This window comes from Stegodyphus dumicola, chromosome X2, assembly GCF_044657685.1.
Source record: "Stegodyphus dumicola isolate Sdum_Otavi_A_Nest chromosome X2, ASM4465768v1".
Classification (NCBI taxonomy): Eukaryota; Metazoa; Arthropoda; class Arachnida; order Araneae; family Eresidae; genus Stegodyphus; species Stegodyphus dumicola.
Genome location: NC_140781.1, coordinates 48,065,215 through 48,085,182, shown reverse-complemented (window position 1 = coordinate 48,085,182; position 19,968 = coordinate 48,065,215). Strand labels below are relative to the sequence as shown.

The 19,968-nt window shown below is 33.5% G+C and overlaps 2 protein-coding genes across 9 annotated transcripts in view; one reads left to right on the top strand and one right to left on the bottom strand.

The window, feature by feature from the left end:
• LOC118197781 (uncharacterized) overlaps nucleotides 1–17,890 on the bottom strand; it is a 120,993-nt gene extending 103,103 nt beyond the window's left edge. For 4 of the 8 annotated variants that reach the window (XM_085809900.1, XM_035369346.2, XM_085809899.1 and 1 more), the window contains exon 1: nucleotides 17,313–17,890. The gene's annotated coding sequence lies outside the window, so the exon portion shown is untranslated. The remainder of the gene's footprint in view (nucleotides 1–17,312) is intronic. The other 4 variants (XM_035369357.2, XM_035369351.2, XM_085809898.1 and 1 more) reach the window with 1 other exon arrangement.
• Nucleotides 1–19,968, top strand: part of LOC118197731 (UPAR/Ly6 domain-containing protein rtv-like) — an 85,855-nt gene that overhangs the window by 24,833 nt on the left and 41,054 nt on the right. The window lies entirely within an intron of this gene.

Below are 19,968 nucleotides of genomic sequence, written 5' to 3'. Positions count from 1 at the left end.
ACTGGAAAAAACGCCTTTCAAACTGTGAGATGGTGCCATAATATCAACGTCATATGGTTGAAACTAATTATTTTTACGAATGCCTGATATGTTTCACACTGATGGAATTAAAAAATGTCAATGCGGTACCTGGTCGGCAGACCAACTAGTTTATGGAAACTCTCCTTGCTACATATGCAAATTGTAAATGAATGTTTTGAGTGAAATGATGCTACAGCTGACTAATTTTGTACTCTAAACTGTGGAATGTCAATGAGGTACCATGTCTGTGGGCATTTGTTAACTTGTATGTTTGTACCACGCTACAGGCTACAGTTTGTTAAGTATAGTAAATAGGGAAGTACTGATGAAGGAAAATACCTTTGAAACGAAATTTTATTTAGACAGGGGGGAAGTTGTTAGGCCAAAGTAATTAAAGTTTTCATAGCTGTAGAAGGCTCAGGATTCCTTCTCGTTTGTCCTTCAGATGGACAAGGCTGATCATCCTGTATATCGTCGTTTAGTATGTTTAAGTTTTGTGTTAATGGGTTTTGTGTTAATGGAATTGGGAGGTTTTAAGTTGGATATCAGCTTCAATGGAACAGCTCCGACTCGTCCTTCTTGCTGGAGGTATAGCCTTCAATCAAGCTGTGTGTTGAAAGCGAACAGCAGACTTTGGAGTCACACAAAATATGCCATCCATCGAGTGGAATGTGTTATACTCATCAACAGTTCGCACACTGAAGTCTGCATTATCATACAACATTTGAGAAAATGCCATCTAATTAAGATTCAAAAGTCGTTAGATAATGAAGTACATTTAAAAGCGTGCGACTTCTGTGCATAATGAGCAAAATCCTAATGAACGCAGCACATTAAGTAACCCGTGCGATCCGTACTTTCTTTGCAAAGTTGCTGCGACCCTCACTTGCAGAAGAGATATAGTATATGACTTTGGCCTCAAGTCTATAAGCAGTTAGCTATTCAAAGTGATTTTCTTCCTCCACCTGTCAATATTTCCTTTCTGCTTGTTCATCACTACAGCATCTGTAAAAGTTTGAAGAGACTGTGGAATGAGATCCTTAACGCCTTCCAAAAAGCTATCTACTGGAAAGTAGCGTGTCAAGTCGTGCATCCTCAGTGATAATAGCAGCTTCAATTTTATTTAATTAATTTAACAATTCTTAACCTTTCCTCATCCTCTGGCAACATCTCCTGATACCAGGAATCAGTAATAGTCGTTACCTGTAGCCTTTAAACACACAATGTAAGGTATATTAGCCTGTTATCCGATACACCATGCCATACTTTTCAAGGAGAGGTGCTTTTGCTATTTTTGGGTAAGGACGAAAGCCTCTTTCAATCTCCATCATCAGTTCATCAATTCTAAATTGTTTTTCCTCTGCACCGTTTTCAAGAAACGTGAAAATTGATTGCACTGCTGCTTCCGCATCGCCTCTAGGTCTGCCAGTTTCGTACAATATCTAGACTACAAAATTAGTCTACTGTACCATCATTTCACTCAAAACAGTATTTAGGAAGGAGAATAATATCGCGATTTCCCATAAACTAGAGGGTCCGCCGACCACGTACCTAACTGACGTTCATTAACCTCTTCGCTTCAAACGTATCTTATATGATACGGCTGAGTTTCCTTCCGTCGGCACACGGTATCAAATGTGATAAGGGAGCGAAGTGTCACTAACGACCCACCGTATCTTATTTGATATGCTGAAATGGATTGTTTTATTTAAAATACACATAAATTATGTCAGAATGTTGTAAAAACTTACTGGAATAGGTAAATATGACATATAAATATTTGTAGGTAAATATGACATTAGAATATAATAAGCACTGATATTTAAATTCTTGAAATCAAGTTTTTTACTTCATTACTGCACAGAAATTATTTAAATATGAGAACATAATCATGATGAGTTATTTACAATTTAACTTATTCTGAATTTTTATTTTAATTTTACGCATTAGGCTTTTCTGTTTATGTAATAAGAAATAACATATGCAAGAATTCAAATATTTTATCGAATGCAAATTGGCGGTTTTCGCAACTTTTTTTCAAAACATTTTCAAACTATCGATATTTACTGTGAACAAATATTATCAAAATACCAAAAGAAAACACATTTCAAAAATTTTAATTATTAAACAATGACTATATGATACATTAAAAAATAAAAATCATTTTTCGTGATATTCTTCTCTAATCTTTTTAAGCTGTTTTTACCCCATGTACATATAGCGACCTGTTTTTGCTCGGGGGGGGGGGGAAATCAGGGAATTGCTTAAACTCCGCATTGAACACCGGTTATCTATAAAACGCATCTTATGCTCCTTCAGTGATTTTGCGGCAAAATAGTACTATATATATTCCTGGAGAAGTTTTAAAAAGTTTCTTCCACTACTGGAAAATTCCACTAGCGATATTTTAATATTGAGTTAAAGGGGAAAAAAAAAAAAAAAATCATCACGATTTGGCTATAAAAACTATTGGTGCTTGTAATGCAACAAAAAGAAAGCAAAGAAAACGGCGACGCTGCTTGACTGAAAGATTTTTACAGGCATAGTTGCCTGAAAAGTGTTTATGGGTGTTATTGCAATGGTTTGGCACTTTCTGAAAATTTGGCAGCTTCTAAAGCTGGATGCAATAATATGTAAATACCTTCATAACCTAAAAAAATATCGTAAAAACAAAAAAAAAAAAAAAAAAAAAAAAAAAAAAAAAAAGATTTCTTTATTCCCCAAAACCATTCATTTATGTATTGAAAATAATTTTATGCACTAATTTTTGAAAATAATTTTATTTTTCTCAATTAAAATTTAGTTTGCTTTGAAATTTTCAAACCGGACTGTAGGGAATCCGCACTATGCATAGGTACTGTTCTACTTTATAATCAAGAAATCTCAATATTCAACAATGTGTGGACTACATTTTTAACATTCGTAAAAATCATAAACAACAGATATTTTTTGCCAGGTTATTCTGTCGTCCTGCAGAACTAGAGGTTGGCATTGAATTCCCAAAACAGAAGACTGTAACAGTGGAGCTTTTGAAAGGTGTTGCAAACCTAATAAATATCGATTAACTTTAAAGATAGGAGCGGTTTTTTTTCATTTTCTGAGATATAGGTCCTGTTAGGCCATTTTTTTTCCCCATTATAATCATGTTTCATCACATTAAGCCCTCGGTCAGTCAAATAACCATTCGTTTGAATAATATCTGCTAGTTCTGCTGGATAATTTTTTTTTTTTTTTTTTTCCTGCACCCTCATCTTGAGAGGCCCTTTCCCATTGTATATGTATGTTGAACAACGAATGACGTTTTTTGAATTTTCCAAACTAGCCATTGCTAGCCACCAATTTAACTCTTTCGCATCGACAAAAGACCAAATCTGTTTTTCTCAAAAATCGAAAACGCCCGTGTGTACGAATTTCTTTTGGGATGGTTACAGCGTTAACAATAAGCTGCTTAAGTGAAATGACTGCAACTCTCTTGTTTATTCTGCAATTTCACCCACTGTGTGCAATTTCACCTCAGGACAGGATTGCACCTGCTAGCATCAATAGCTTTCTGTATTTTTCCTTAGTATTTTAAATAATTTCTGTACTTTATTTTTCCTAAACTAATCAGCTTGTAATATGTAATAGCTTTAATTTTAAAGGGAAAAATTATACATATTTATGTGATCAATAAGATTTTCCATTGTATAACTTACGAGCGGTGGTCGTGCCCTGAAACCACCAATTTTCGAATTTTTGTCCCCTCGTCTTTCCGAAATTTTCGAGTGAAAAACCGATAGATTACTTACCTTTTACCGGTACTGTTCTGTTAAAAGGACCAAATTTGTCGCTAAACTCGCCAAGAGATTGGCGACAAATATTCATATTGAAGTCGCCAATGTTTCCGTTTGATATCGTTAGTGTTTACATTTTTAAAAAGAGTAAAAGGAATGAGTTTCAAAATTGACAACGAGAATACAAATTCTAAAGATATAACGGTCACTTGTCTTTTTATTATTCTTGTATTTACCGTGGATTTCAAAATTTTCGACTTAATCTAACGATAAAACAGCTTCCATACAATTTCTTAGGGAACGAGGAAGTATTCACTGTGAAGGAAAGTACACGGAAAACCATAAAATGAAACTCTACTTCAATTCGAAGGAAACACCGAAATATGGAGATGGGAGGATATGACGATAGAAAATACAAAATTATGCTCTGAAAGTTGGTTTGAAGGATAATCAGTTTCTTAATCACAGTTCGTTTTATTTAGGCATGATATTTGCAGTTAACTTTTACTGAATTTTGTCAGTATGAAATCGATATGAATGTTTGCACTGCCCTTGATTTTTAGACATTTTAAATGATATCCGCAGTTTCATGGCTCCGCGTTAATCTTATTCGCAAACCGATTTTTTTTTGGGGGGGGGCAAATTGTTTAATTTACATAAAAATTTTCGGTACTTTTCCGTTTCGCCGGCGCAAACCTCGCCATTTCCCTTTCTCCGGCGCAAATCTCGCCAAGCAGACCTTATTGGCGACAACACACAGTATACACATAAAAAAAATGTTAAGAAATGTTAATTCTAAGAATTTTAAACATTTTTTTTTTTTTATTTTGGAGGCATAAATATTTTAATATCGTTTAGAATTTTTTCAAATGGGTCTTTTGTGCCCTTTCGCCACATAAATTCGGCGAGGTAACTTTCTAGATGATGCCGAGCAGTTCCTCTGTGTTTCATATTCCGCCATTTTGCGCTTCCCCATAGTCTTTCAATTTTTTGCGTGTGCGTTCCAGTTTCCGGATCTACAAAATTGTATTTATGGTTCACTTTGAAATGTTCGAAACTTTCCTCTTCCAGTTTTTCAGTGCAATATGATTTCCATGAATCGGAATATATTGTAGTTCCTTTTTCGATATTTTCATTTATTGCCTCTAATATAATACTAATGGATCGGTTTGGCACTATCACAAGGAAACATTCGTTTGTTTCACGACAAACTCCACCAAAGATCCACTGTTGTGGCAAAATCCGTCCCGCGTTGTTTTTGCGCTTCGTGAACATACTTTCATCCACTTCAACGATCATACCAGGGCCTCCTATTCTGCGTTGTTGACGTTTAAGTAAAGAATCCACACAAACCTCTCGCATGTAGTTATTCCAATCCACAACTGTTCCGTGACTGATTTCCAACTGCTTTTCACACCATTTAACTGAAGTTAATTCTTCACTCCAACCATAAATGAATCTTAAACACTTCAAGAAACTCAATCTCGATGATTCAAACCATGTGCCTTTCCGTACACTTCTTTTACTGCGGCAAGTTGAAAGGTTGCAACGCCATTGAATTTTGTCTCCGAAATATAATTTCATTTCATGATTATTTTCACAAATAGCAATGTTAGGCAAAACGCCTTTCGCTTGAAAGAATCTGACGGATTCTTCCTCTGTCCTGGGCAAATCCCAAATTTTCATTGGTTTTTCATCCATTTTTGACATATTTGTAAAAGACGTTAATTTAAGAATTTAAAGACGTTAAATTAAAGATTTACTATGCTTTCATGGTATAACCTCTTGATTCGCAGGTTAATATCACATGATCCCAAACGATCTCATCTCACGTAAAATACGCTACAAAAATCTGATTCTCTCAGGAATTATCTACATTAATTTCAAGTTAAATCTCAGTATGGAATACGAGTTTAAATGCAAGAATTATTTCAATATTATAATTAAAAAAACTCTATGTAACTGTATGCCAATATTGAAAAAAAAAAAAAAAAAAAAAAAAAGGTAAATCTGATAATAAATCTCAGCGACTTGTTTTGAAAAAGTGCCGTGAAAGGTTATCAGCGAAGATATTCTTTTTGGCATCAATTCTACCATTTTCGGCGACTTTATCGCTTGCGCCGGCGAAATGGGAAATTGCGCCGGCCAAACGGAAAAGTACCAAATTTTCTTATTTTACGAATATCTCTTATGTTATTTTTCCCTTGGATTTTTATTCAACTTAACCGTAAATATATTTTGACGATTATTATGCTTTGAATTTTTCGCCAGATCGTCAGCTTTTGGCGATATCTTGAATCTGGTCCCGATAAGAGAACAGTACCCTTTTACCTCTAAATAACAAAAGATGGCAGCAGAACCACACATTTTTTTAGGTCTTAGTATTTCAAATTGGATGCCTATTAAAATTCGCTTTCAATGAGACAAAATAACTTCCTTTTATTAATATACACAACTTTAAATTTCAAAAGTTATTCATCGCACATCATAGTTTCTATCACAAACAATAAAAATATAACAATAATTAAACTGCATATATAAAAACCTGTGTATATTTATGGCATTTGCTTTGTGGTTTCAGGGTGCGACCACTGACCCACCAGAGCAGCGATTCCCAGTCTGTGGTACGCAAAAGAAAATATGTGGTAAGCAAAGAAAACTATTAAATACCCCAGCCTCCTGTTTAAAATTTTTTTTTGGTACTTTTCCGTTTTGCCGGCGCAAGCGATAAAGTCGCCAATAATGGTACAACCGATGCCAAACGTAATATTCTCGCTGGTAACCTTTTACGCCTCATTTTCAAAACAAGTCGCAGCTTTTTCTTATCAGATTGATTGTTTCTTTCAATACTGGTATATAATTACATAGAATTTTTATCAGATAGTTCAGTTTTATGTCTAAGGCCATTTTCGGTAATTAAGTCAATTAGAATGCAATCACAGCGCTTACCCGAAGCCGCAAATATAGAAAAAGTAAAGTCAAGGGTTAAATTCATCCATTCTAATGAGAATGCATTAGCGAAGTAAAGCACTGCAGTTTTACATAATTTCTGAGTAAGCTATTCGTACGAATTGAAATATTTCTTGCATTTAAACTTGTGTTCCACATTAAGATTTAACTTTAAATTAATGTAGATGATTACTGAGAGCATTAGATTTTTGTAGAGTAGTTTACGTGAGATGAGATCGCTTGGGGTCACGTGATATGAACCGGCGAATTAGGATGTTGAACCATGTAACATAGTAAATTCTTAAATTAATGTCTTTTTACAAATTTATTGTCTTTATTTATTGGCTTTTTATAAAATTTTAAGCGATATTAAAATGTTTATGCCTTCAAAAAAAGAATTCTTAGAACTGACATTTTTTAAATATTTTTTATGTGTATACTGTATGTTGTCGCCAATAAAGTCTGCTTGGCGAGATTTGCGCCGGCGAAACGGAAAAGTACCTTTTTTTTTCTCTGACACTCGTAAGTTTATGCGATCTGAGCTTCGCTTAACGTCAATAGCCGCGCTCATAGACTTTAGCAAAATAATCCGTTTTTATTTTCACAAATATTTTTTTAGCCACAGACATAACAAAATTTGTCATAAACGACGTTTTTAAAATGAGTAACAGAAATGGATGATGCATTTAATAGGAAATAAAAAATAAATTCCTATAATAAGATGGCGTTGTATGACGTCAACAGTATCTCATTAATTCTTTTAGTTCATCGATTCATTAGCATGTCTACACTTTATATCGCCACCATTTCCTTGCTTATATTCTTATTTTCAATTACAATAATTATTTTACGTCGATTTACTGTCTCTTACAGCAGGTATTTTGTTTTCTTGTAGCTTTGTATCCTTTACTTTTCTACGCGATTTGAGAATATCGTCGTTTGTTTTTGAAGAACTCTTAATATATTGTGCATTTAAATATTTGTGAAAAAATAATAAAACAAACCTAGATTTTCAAAATGGAAAAATGGCTAGGATTGACGAAGCGGAAAAGAGATGATTCACAAGTGGTGGAGTCAAAGCAATCTACTAGCACTAAAAATATTGAAAAGAAAAGAAAAATTCCTTATAGAAAATGAAATTAAAGTTATTTATCATTTGGTTTTACTTGGAATGAAGATGAAATGGACCCTCGACCCCAATTTGTTGCTTGCGGCGAGCTATTATCTAATCAAAGTACAACACCATCGTTTCTTAAAAGATATCTTGAATCTAAGCATGCCAATTGAAAGAATAAATGTGAAGTATTCAACGAAAAAGCGGGTAGTATTTATTTTTTTACTACTACGGCTAATATTTGTTAACCACTAGAGATAAAATAATATTCCGTTAGCAAATGATACAGTAATTCGACGAATTCATGAAATGGCAAATTAAATAAAGAAGAGACATTCAAAAAATAAAACACAGTGAGTATTGCAACGGGATGAAAGTACGAATATAAGGAATTTTGTTCAATTATTAACTCACATACGTTTCGGAAAAGATAAACGAATTGCTGAAAAGTGCTTATTTTGTGAATCTCTTCATGATTCAGCAACTGCAAATGAAATTTTTCAAAGTAACTGACAATTTTATTTCTGGGAATGAGAATGATATTCCTGGAATAAGTGCATTGTCGTGCAACGACAAAACAATACTCGAAAACCTGGAAATCGTTTTAAATCAATCAGTGAAAATTGTTAATTTTATTCAAAGCCGAGCTTTAAGTCAAGAATTCTTACCGTTTTATGCCAGAAGATGGGCTGTGAACATGAAACGCTTTTGTTACATTCCGAAATAAGATGGTTAATCAAAAGCAAAGTTTTAAATCGTCTTTTTGAACTTCGATCAAAAATTCAAATTTTCATCTGCGATTCAAAATTTGAATTGCAAAAATGTTTCATTTAGTGAATTATGGTTGGCGCGTTCAGCATATTTAGCTAACATTTTTGGAAAGTTAAGTGAATTAAATTTAGGAGTACAAGGGCAAAGTGTTAGTTTGTTTACGGCCAGAGATAAAATAAATGTAATGATAAAAAACTCGAGCTAATAATCAAAGAATTGGATAATAATATTTGTAGCTTTTTACCACTTTTAGAACCAAGTTGGGTAACCGAAAATAATTTGAAAATAAAAGAATTTGCATCCGAGATTAAAAATTATTGTTCTTATATGATAAATAATTTCAGCATGTATTTTCCTGAGGATTATGAAAAAGAAAATTTGATTAGAAATCCATTTTGTTCAAATGTACCTGAAATTTTTGATAGAAATTTCTTGTAATCGAACTGAAGATTTCACAAATAACGCACTTGTTAAATGTTGGTTGAACTGAAAAGAGGAATTTAAAGGCAAGGTACTAAATTTCCTTTTTTCACAATCTATTTGTGTGAACAAGTATTTTCTTCCATGTTGTATTTGAAAAATAAATACAGAAGAAATTTAAAAGTGGATCCTAATTTTACGGTTAAAATTAAGTGAAATAAGACCAAACATAAGAAATTGATCTGTCTTAAAGAGGCCCAAACTTCGCACTAAATTTTATAATTAAAGTATTATAACTTAAATTTTGATAATTAAAATGGCAACCAATTTTTAATCTAATATTTTATATGGCCATACTTAATATAAATAGATAATAGGTCGTGCAAATGGCAAAATATATTTTTTTAAAATATTTCTATTGAGAAATCGAAAAATAATCATTGTAAAATATAGTGGTGGTAACTAAAGTTTTTCAATTTTTGTTTAGATGGTACGGCGTTAGTCAAAAGGTTGAGTACTGCTGCACTGACTAGAGCATTGTGTGAGGCTCAGTGGTCGCGCCCTGAAACCAATGCTCTTCACAATGGTGTTTGCTGCTTTTAAACAGGAATGTGTATTTTTACCCGGATATAGATAAGGGACTCTGAAACCAGAATTAAACAATATATGCACCTGGCCAGTGAAAATGTCTTCCATTTTCAGAGATTTTTCTCTGAGCTCAAAACGCTTTGCTTCCTATGATAGTATTGTGTTCTTTATAAATTATTTTGTGTGCTTTAAATATAATGTAAATATATTTTGCTATAATTAAAAATAGAAATCGCGTAAAAGTTTTATTTAAATTTTAAGTATTTGGGACAAAATACAAATAAAATAAATACGAATGAGAAACGAAGGATCCGTACCAAAGCGAAAAAGAACAAGCCCCCGCCCTTAACATAAAAAAAACCACCAACTTCATTTAACAGACGAAAAGAGACTAAAGAACGCTGAACATATGCCAATAAGATGCAAATCCCGGCGGTGCGCATTTTGTAGCACAAGGGAAAAACCTCACAGAACAAGATACATGTAACGAATCGTGCAATGTTGGTCTGTGCATGCACCGAAAAGACAAATGAGCCCACCAGCGGCCGAGCGGTAAAGTCGCTGAACACTGGTAGTTCGGTCCGAGGTTCGAATCCCGCGAACGGGCTGGCTGCATGGGCGTTTTCGTGGTTTTCCCCATGTGTAACGTGTATACGAGCCAGTTTCCCTTAGAAAGTCCTCCACGAAGGCATCCCCCTTCTTAGGCAGATAGCCCTCGAGGCTTTGCTATAATTACACACACACACACCGAAAAGACAAAACATGATTTGACGAGGTTCACAAAAAACTTTGCTCTTTGACATTTAAAAAAATTCACCGAGTTTATTTTATCCATATTTAGTTTCTTTTAACCCATTTATCCGAACGTCCTTATTATGTACGTTCTTATGTTTTCACTGCTATATAAAAATTACATAAATGTTTATTTTTTCATGTTTTCTGGCAATTTACTTTGTAAAATAATACTGCTATATAAAAATTACATAAATGTTTATTTTTTCATGTTTTCTGGCAATTTACTTTGTAAAATAATACTGCTATATAAAAATTACATAAATGTTTATTTTTTCATGTTTTCTGGCAATTTACTTTGTAAAATAATGTAAAAAACTTACATATAATGCAATGCTTAAATAGAATTTATTTTTTAATTCGCAAATTTCGCCATTTATTGGAAATGTGCACGGAAAAAGGTAATCCCCCCCTGCTAACTCAGGAAGTTTCAAAATAAAAAAACCGCACTGGTTTCACAGTGCGACCACCACCCACAGATCTATAGGCAAGAGTACACTTTTTTTAATTCATTCATTATTCGGCTCTAGGATCATAATATTCGATTTCTAGAGTTTTTTTTTTTTTTTTGTTAAAACACTATATAAATAATATATAATATATATATATATATATATTCCAATGGCGGGCCCTCAGCCGACTTCGGTTTGACCACAACTAAGGCCAGAAGTGATGGTCACTTTATTATGAAGACACCTTTGCCTCCTATGAAGAGACAGACAATTTTACATCCATGCCATCTGCGGGATTCGAACCCGGGCCCTTTGGTATCGCAGCCGGCTCCCTTAACCACTTTGATGCTTTTGGTTGCATATTCTGGTTTTGGTATTTTGGTATTATTTTTGGTTGCATATTCTGCTAAGAGCGGGAATTAATTCCGCTCTTAGCAGAGCTTATCACGGAATCCCACGAGGGCCTCACACATAAGGGCTCATCAATTTGATCCACCATAAAGGTGTGTACCCTAAGCTAAAATACAATAAAAATAAGAAAACATTGAGACGCATTGTCCCTGAAATCTCACTGGCAAGTGAGAATGTGATGACAAAAGACTAGCCTTGTCCTACCAGAGGTGTAGAGACAGTCCTGTGGCTCCTGCCGAGCTACTGAAAATTTTTCAATTTGATCCACCATAAAGGTGTGTATCCTAAGCTAAAATACAATAAAAAATAAGAAAACATTGAGACGCATTGTCCCTGAAATCTCACTGGCGAGTGAGAAAGTGATGACAAAAGACTAGCATTGTCCTATCAGAGGTGTAGAGACAGTCCTGTGGCTCCTGTCGAGCTACTGAAAATTTTTAAGTCCAAAATTTGCAGTAAAATTAATACAAAGGTTACACATGTTGATCTTGTCTCTGCGTGTTTGCGCTATCTAAGAGAAAAGCTGCAAATGGCCTATTATTTCTGTCTTTTTCGAGTATTTCGTAAGCCGGGCGGACGTGTTCTGGGTAGCTTTATCATAAAATTTAGCATTTATTCTGTGCACAAATTCAGAAATAAGTTCCACTTTCAGGTCAGCATGCATATTTTTGTTTCTAACGTAGTATGGAGCTTCGGCGATTATCCTGAGAATCTCGTTTTGAATTTTTTGTAGGGAATAGATGTCACTTTCCCTGGCGTTTGCCCAGGGTAGGCGAGCCGTATGTAAGAATAGGCGGCTGGATGACTGAAGTGTAAACTTGCCTTTTACGATATACAGACAGAAGCTGATACTTTAGAAGGGGTTATAATCTCAATAAAATTATATCATTATAAAAATAATATCGCGCGCATCAAACCTAAACACCTACCGGAAGTGCAGTGGAACTTATCGATGAAACCTCAAATCTTGAAATAAGGCCAGAAACGTTCTCGACCAACTATAATAAATGACGACGAGGAATAAATTTGTGAGCATAACATTATGCTTCTTTTTGATATTGACTTGAAAACAATCTTTTTAGTTTTTACATGACATTGAAGTTTTTTATGAAATGTTTTTAATGTATATAATTTTTTTTAAAAAATTATGAATATGTTACACCATGTTTTCTCTTTTTAGAACCGAAGCCCAATTTTTGTATTAAGTTTGTGTCTCTTATAACGCGATTTTCCACAAAGCGGTATTTTCAAGGAACGTATCTACTGCATTTTAGAAGGCCTACCTGTACTATTATTAATTTTGTTCGTTTACATTACTACTTACTAGATTTTTTTCAAAACTAAAATCTCTCAGGAAGAACATAATACAACACAGATGAACTAAACAATATGCAATTTAAGAATTAAATAGCACATAATAAAGCACAAAAGTGAATAGAAGCTAGGCATAAAATTTCACGAATGCAAATTACCGTAGAATCACTTGTAACTGTCAGCAACAGGATTGCGTCGTTTCTGGATAAGAAGGTTTTCCGAATAATTGAATATATATTTTTGGAACCTACTTTTCTCATGTTTTGTAGTAGAATTTTTTATCTATCGGCCACCATTAAATAAAGAATATAGAAAATCTTACATATTATTTAAAATTAAAACATGTAACATTATGCCCTCAATTCATTCTGTCGATTTACATAAATGTTATTTACATGCTGAAAAACACGTGATTCAAATTCCATAAGAATTAAATATTTAAGTTTCATGTGCAAAAGTCGCTTTTAATCTCAACGCACACTCAGATTTAAAATCATAAAACAGTAGTCCTGGTAAATTAAATTTGACGTACGAAATTATGAGAGTAAAAACTTTTTCTTTTATGCTCTTTGGCTATAATTTGGCTTGAAACAGTATAATTTAATAGTAATTCGAAAAATAGTGTAATAGTCCGTTTAAGAATAGATAAAAGCAGAAAACCAAGTTTGCAAGTTATGACTGACTGTAGAGCATTCGCGGCAAAGATCTTAAAAATTGGAATGATGCTGACGATGACGAGGAAAAGGACAAAGTGAAAACGAGCCATGCTTAAGTTTTGGTTTATTTTGATTATGGTAAAGCACACGAGAGTTATCTGCTAAAGGATGGGCCACCTTCGTGGGGGAATTTTTTTTAATTGAAGATTGTCTCGTATTTACATTACGAATCGGAAAAGTCGTCAAAACTTTTATGCAGAGAGCTCGTTCTTCGGGATTTGAACTTGGGTTGAAGTACAAGTGCTCAGCGGTTTAACTGCTCGGCCACTAATAAATGCTGAAGCCAGGTTCCCGGTTCCGCGATTCTGGAGGAGATACTTTGATATTTTTGTAACAATCTGATCCAGAGCAGATTTCTTTCTGGAGGAGAATATACTTATTAAACCTTACGCTGCTCATTTGCTTCATTCGAACCCATGTGACCACAATAACCAATGACAACACAATATATATATCAGGGTTGGCCAAACTTCATGTCAGTAAGAGCCGCACGTTTGAATTCAGGAATGTTCGAGAGCCGCATCTAGATTTTCTAAAAGCCACAAGTTCATATTTACATCATTACAGAAGTAGTGTAGGATGTTTTAAACAGAAAGAAATCCCTGATAACTTTGTAAAGGAGTCTAAACTAATTAATTACTTCTTTTTGGACACTGAACAGTTTTAGTTTACCATATTTCATACATATATTTTATATGCACGAGCCGCACAAACTGCCTGCGAGAGCCATATCAGGCTCGCGAGCCGCACTTTGGCCACCCCTGATATATATCGTTGTATATAATTTGCAAATAAAGCCACAGATATGAAAATAACAGCTAATATTTTAGCACAATTATAAATAGAATGAAGTTAATGATTTTGAGAGGAGCCTTAACTTAACGAAGACTAAATTATTCACAAAGAAACTGCCCAGCTCTTCTTAAAGACTTAGTGTGACATTCCCTGAGGAGCTGAGGGAGGGGGGACTGTACTCGAGGAATCGCGGAAAGAGAACTAATTCGACGGAAGTATCAAAGTGTCCAGGTAGCGATTAACATGCTAAGTGCATGTTGTTTTTTCGGCTGTCTGGATTCGGTTGCCTCAGTGGGCGCTTGAAGTAGAGTGATACCTTCGTTGAGTACTTCGTGGTGAAAAGTCATTTGGTCATAAAATTGAGCACTCTCGAAGAATTTTTATTAGCTTTCCTGAGAAAGTTACCCAATGTATCCAGTTTAAAGTCAGCATGTAGAAATTTATTTCAAACAAAATAGTGTGCATTAATATTGATCCTTAAAAATAAGTTTTGCACAACTTGAAGCATGTGTATATCTGAAGGAGTAGCCCAAACTGCCGAAGGTTAAGTCATTAAGACTAATACTTGAAGTGTAGATGAATTTTTTTTCTTTGAAAGGTCACGTTTTGAGTATTTCCCTATGATGGCAAGTAGGCACTTCATGACTTTGATTGCTTTGCTTCTCAAGTGATCAATGTGATGTGACCACGTGAGTTTATCATTAATGATGATTCCTATGTAATTAGCCTTTGGAACAATGGGTACCGGCTCGTTGAAAAGGAAGCGATTTTTCTTTGGCTTTCAATTCCGCTTTTTCAGTCTAGCAAGCAGGAGCTGTGACTTTTGAGTGTTAATATATATTTTTTAGTAGCTACACCACTAACGCCGAAGCTTTGGGCTAAGCTGTTTAATACTTCGGAGCAACTTTCCGATGCTTCTTTAATGGTTATTTTGTTGATTCAAAAATGGTATGATAGCGCAACGACTGATAGAACTACAAGGCTATCATATAGGGCCAGCACAAGGCATTTTGCCGCCTGGTCAATTTCTAAGAGTCCAAATTCTGCTGCCCGGTGCACTCAATTCTAAATATTTTCCGCTTTTCAATTCTACTGTCTTCTTTTAAATTCTAAAAATTTTGCCATTTCTATATTTAGCTACTCGGTGCTTCTCTAAATTCTAAATTTTTTTCCGCCGTAAAGGCTCTGGGGCCGGGCACTGATACCAGGGGGGAAAAAAATTGTAGAATTAACTATATCAAAGTTCCAAGTAAGTGAAGATTGCAATTTCGTTGAAAAACTTTAGAAGCATTTTCAATAAAACATTTAATTTACTGGATATAAAGCAGAAGGAAAAAAAAAAAAAAAAACTCTAAATACATTAGTCCATTTAGAAATATACGATGTTTTAAAAAAAATTAACTTTTGAAACAGTCTGAAAAGTGTAATGAAAACAGACAAATCTAACTACTTTTGGAGATACTGCACTGTTTTAAGATTTCACAAAAAGCTCGTCACTGGCGATCATTGGAGGTGGTGATAATTATAGAAAATCTGCAGCAAATTTTTTAATTACTACGAGTACATTCATATTACATACGCTTTTGGGGAAAAAAAAAAAAAATCGAGAGTTCAGGCTTGGACCTTTCTTGTTAAATAAATACTGAATCGTCTACGGTTATTTGAATACGAGGGTTATCCGCGTAAAGGAAGAGGTACTTACATGAGGACTTTCTATGGGAAACTGACTCGTATTAATTCAACAAGGGGGGGGGGGTAACAAGAACATTCTCGTGCGGCATTTCGCCGAATCGAACTATTAGTGTTCGTTGATTTTTGTCGTTCGGAAACTGATGGACGATAAATACTGAATCTAATGAATTATTATATGAAATTGACAAACTATGTAATTTAAGTAATAACTCGGAAGATCGGCAGGTAAATGGCAAAGCCAAACAGGCATGGAATTAGTTTAAGTGCTATTAATTCCTAGAAATTATATCTACTCTTTCGTTTTAATTTTTGACAGTATCATCAATTATTCCATTAAATGTAGAATTTTCACAACATTTTGATTAATCAACTCAATTTCTGCATTTACAGCCATTTTATGAATAGAAAATTTTATTGGAACTTCTCTGTGGAATGTGGTTTTACACAAAAAAAAAGGATTCTTTAATTAATGTGAAAAGTTATTCAGTAAATTTTAAGAAAACTTATACATACATGACACCATTTTTACATAAATAAAAAAATAGTTCTCTTTTTTTCAGTTTATTGCTTAAACAATCTAAAATACCTTACATTAACGATTAATGCAACTTAAATTACAAGTAAGTCACTGAATTTTTCAATTAAATTTCCTCAATGTTCTTAAGAAATACAGTTTAAATTTATTATACTGAACGCTCAGGATAGCGACTGTTCCATTATTACGACCGGCAAAAATAAACTCCAAATGGTTAAGACAATGGTTCTCAATCTGTTTTGTTCCATGCACCCTTTTCACCATTGTTAGATCAATCACCCCTGCCTTTCCAAAACTCAAAAAATACATATACATTTAGATTTTAAAAAGTTAAGATTAAAATACCTAGAAAAAGCCTTTTCACAGCACAGCAGAAAGTAAATGGTGTCAGGCTGACCGTATTCCAGCCTGAAATTATGAAAGCCTCCTTGGTTGGAACCCCAGAGTTAAGAGCACTAATAAATGCACTTATGACTACTCGTTATAACGCTTTTTCTTCATAGGACGCGAAAGGCCGTTATAACGTCCGTCGACTTTATTTAAGATGTGTAAAAACATTTTTTAACAAATTCAGTAAGATTTATAATAAAAATACGGCTGAACGAGATAAAAGAGAGGAACAATGCAATCCTATAAGAACACAGAACTCGTTTAAACTGAAAGTATTGATAAAGAAAAGAAAAAAAATATGCTATAGACAAAATATTTTGGCATGATGTACGACCATACTAGAAGAAATTTAAGGTATTATTTTCCTTTTTTTTTTTGTCAGCTGGTTGCATTTGTACGTAATCCACTTTGTAATGAATATTCGTCTCACACAGAATAATTAAAATATTCAACAACTTTCAGAAAATTTAAAATAAGATTTTACATTATTTTAAGAGCATGTAAACAAACACAATTACTTAATATAACACACTCAATGTTCAACAAGATTTGTAGCACAAGATTAATAAAAACACTTACCTGATAATGCATATAAGCTGATATTTTCTTCGTCATTACACTGAGGCTGCAATAAAAAATCCAATGCATAGTTAGCATCTCAAATTACAAAAAGGTCACAAGGCAAGTAGAAAATATCCATTACTACTATGTTTTGCAGCATGTATTCTCACGAGCAGATGATGTTATATCCAAAACACAGTAGCAGTAAAGTTATTTCGATGTGCACATGAAATCAATAGATTGCAACTCGGTCACTTTTTTTTTTTTTTTTTTTTTTTTTTTTTTTTGCAAATTTAAGCCAACTATAAATATTCGGAGTGGTAAAAGATGGCGGAACTGCGGATGAAAATGTAAACACAAGCTCACGATGGTTGGGGAAAAGCACAGCACAGTAGAAGATAATTTCCATCGTTCATAAAAACAATAACAGCTGCTCTAGATTCTGCTAAGTAGAGACGTTCTTGTTGTTAAACATACAATTATTTATTAACTAATAGTTCGTCGGCATAACATTCGTAAAATCGAGTAACACGTTCACAGCACTAACATCCATTTCAAAGATTACGCTTCCTCCCTCACTACCACACAACATCCGCTTTGAGACCGGTTATACATGAAGTGCTGCCATCTGCTGGAGCTAGGTCATTACATTCAGGGGTTTACTCGTACTTTATTTTATTTCCTATCTTTTTTAGAACTTTATTTTTTATGCCCTACTCTGATGCCCCCTTATTACAAGAGACAAGAAATTTAGCTTTCAAATAAATTTTTAAGACGACCTTAAATACTGTATTTATAAAGCTGTATTTATAATTTATAATTTTCTTTGGTTACTTATCCAAGTTGTTAAGAAATAATCATAATAGCAAGTAAATAATGGAACATATTTTATGTGACCTTTACAAAAATTTAAATATGAGAAAACATGTTCTTGTAACATTTTGCTGTATTAGAATATCAATACATCAAGAAGAAACAATACATATTTGGAGCAAAAATAAAGCATATGGTAAGATATTTATTATATTATTAAAATATTATTATTAAATTATTATTAAAAGTTGCATGAAGTAAAGTATGATAATTTAATATTACCATGCAAAAATATACAATGGAAAAGAATCTATTGAACTGATATTTTAATTATTTTTTCTTTATTTCAACTTCAAAAGTGCTGCGATTAAGGTTAGATTTGAAACAAAACACTCTGGTCTTCAACGCAAAACATCAGACTATATTGTAATTTTGTCATGTTCTGTTTTGTTCATATCAAGTGCGTACCCGAAGATTAGAGTATTATTTGGTGTCCTTTAAAATAAATAAAAACTCATACCTTATTATACTACTTAAAATTCTTGAAATTGTATTTCGGCTGTTTATAAAAATAAAGTAACATGTACAACAGTTTCAAGTAAGGCTCTTTCTACAAAAATTTTAATAGTCAAAACTAGAGAAAATATTAATAAATTATCAAATTTAGCAAAAATGCATCAAATTAAAAAAAAATGTCCTTTATTCTTTTGATAACATATACTTAATTGACTTCTAAAAGCTATCGATACCACAGAATTGTATCATTTCTTTCATACATGCACTGTGTTTGGAATACATTTTCATTTTTGAGGTTTTTTTAAGTGCATTCCTCTTGAAAGTAGTTCATTCGGGTCAGTCTTGTTTTTTGCTTGCGCAAAGGTTGTGGCAAATTCTGATACTTTACAATTCGTGAGCGTTCTCACGACATCTGAAAAGTGTGCAGTAAAATGTGAAAATAGAACTTATACTAAATAAATGAATTTCTAACTATGATATCCTATCTGCATATATATGAAGCTGACGGCTGCATCTAAGGATCTGGGTTCGAATCCAGAAGAAGGGATGGATGTTTGTAAAATGTTTTTTGGATACCCGGCGAGCCCAGAGCCTAAAGTGCGCCGGAGCCCGCCTCCGGTACTTCTTAGTTTTTGGTATAAATCATAATTTTAAACGGAGCGCATCGGAGCCCTAAATAAGGGCTCCGGCGCTTCTTTTATGTAACTGAACAATTTCAGTAGAAATCTGATCTCGAAAATTTTTATTTTTTCAATAAAATTATATTACATATCGCTTATTAAAGTTTAATTTATCTCTTTATATTTTATTTTATTTTTATTTTAATTATTTAATTACGTTAATCTGTAACGAATTTTATTTAATTAAACAATAATTGATGAATATTAATTATTATCATTAATTAAGTATTCATTAATTAATTTGGTAATAATTAACTATTTAATTTTTAATTACTAAGGATTTTAATAATTCTTTTATTTACTTTTGTTCCTCTTTGCTGACGGTTTTGCATAGGGCTCCTGCACTTCTAATATTAAAAATTAAGCTCTGGGCCAGCCGAAAGTCTGGTTGAGAGGTTGCTGGTAGGGAAAAAGGGGTGAGATACCCTCAGATCCGTCCCCCAGGGTGTTTTCTTTCAAAATGGGGGGGGGCAGAATTGAGCTAAAGTCTGTCACCTATATGGTGCTCAAGGCACTTGACAACAACATGTACGTTTGCCTCCTTGCCATGATGAATGCGGTGGGTTTATGCTGACCTTGCTCAGACAAGTGAGATTATAACAAGAATAACAACAACCTTTAAAGTCTGAATCATTAAGAAGTTCTTAATCTTTGGATAAAAACAT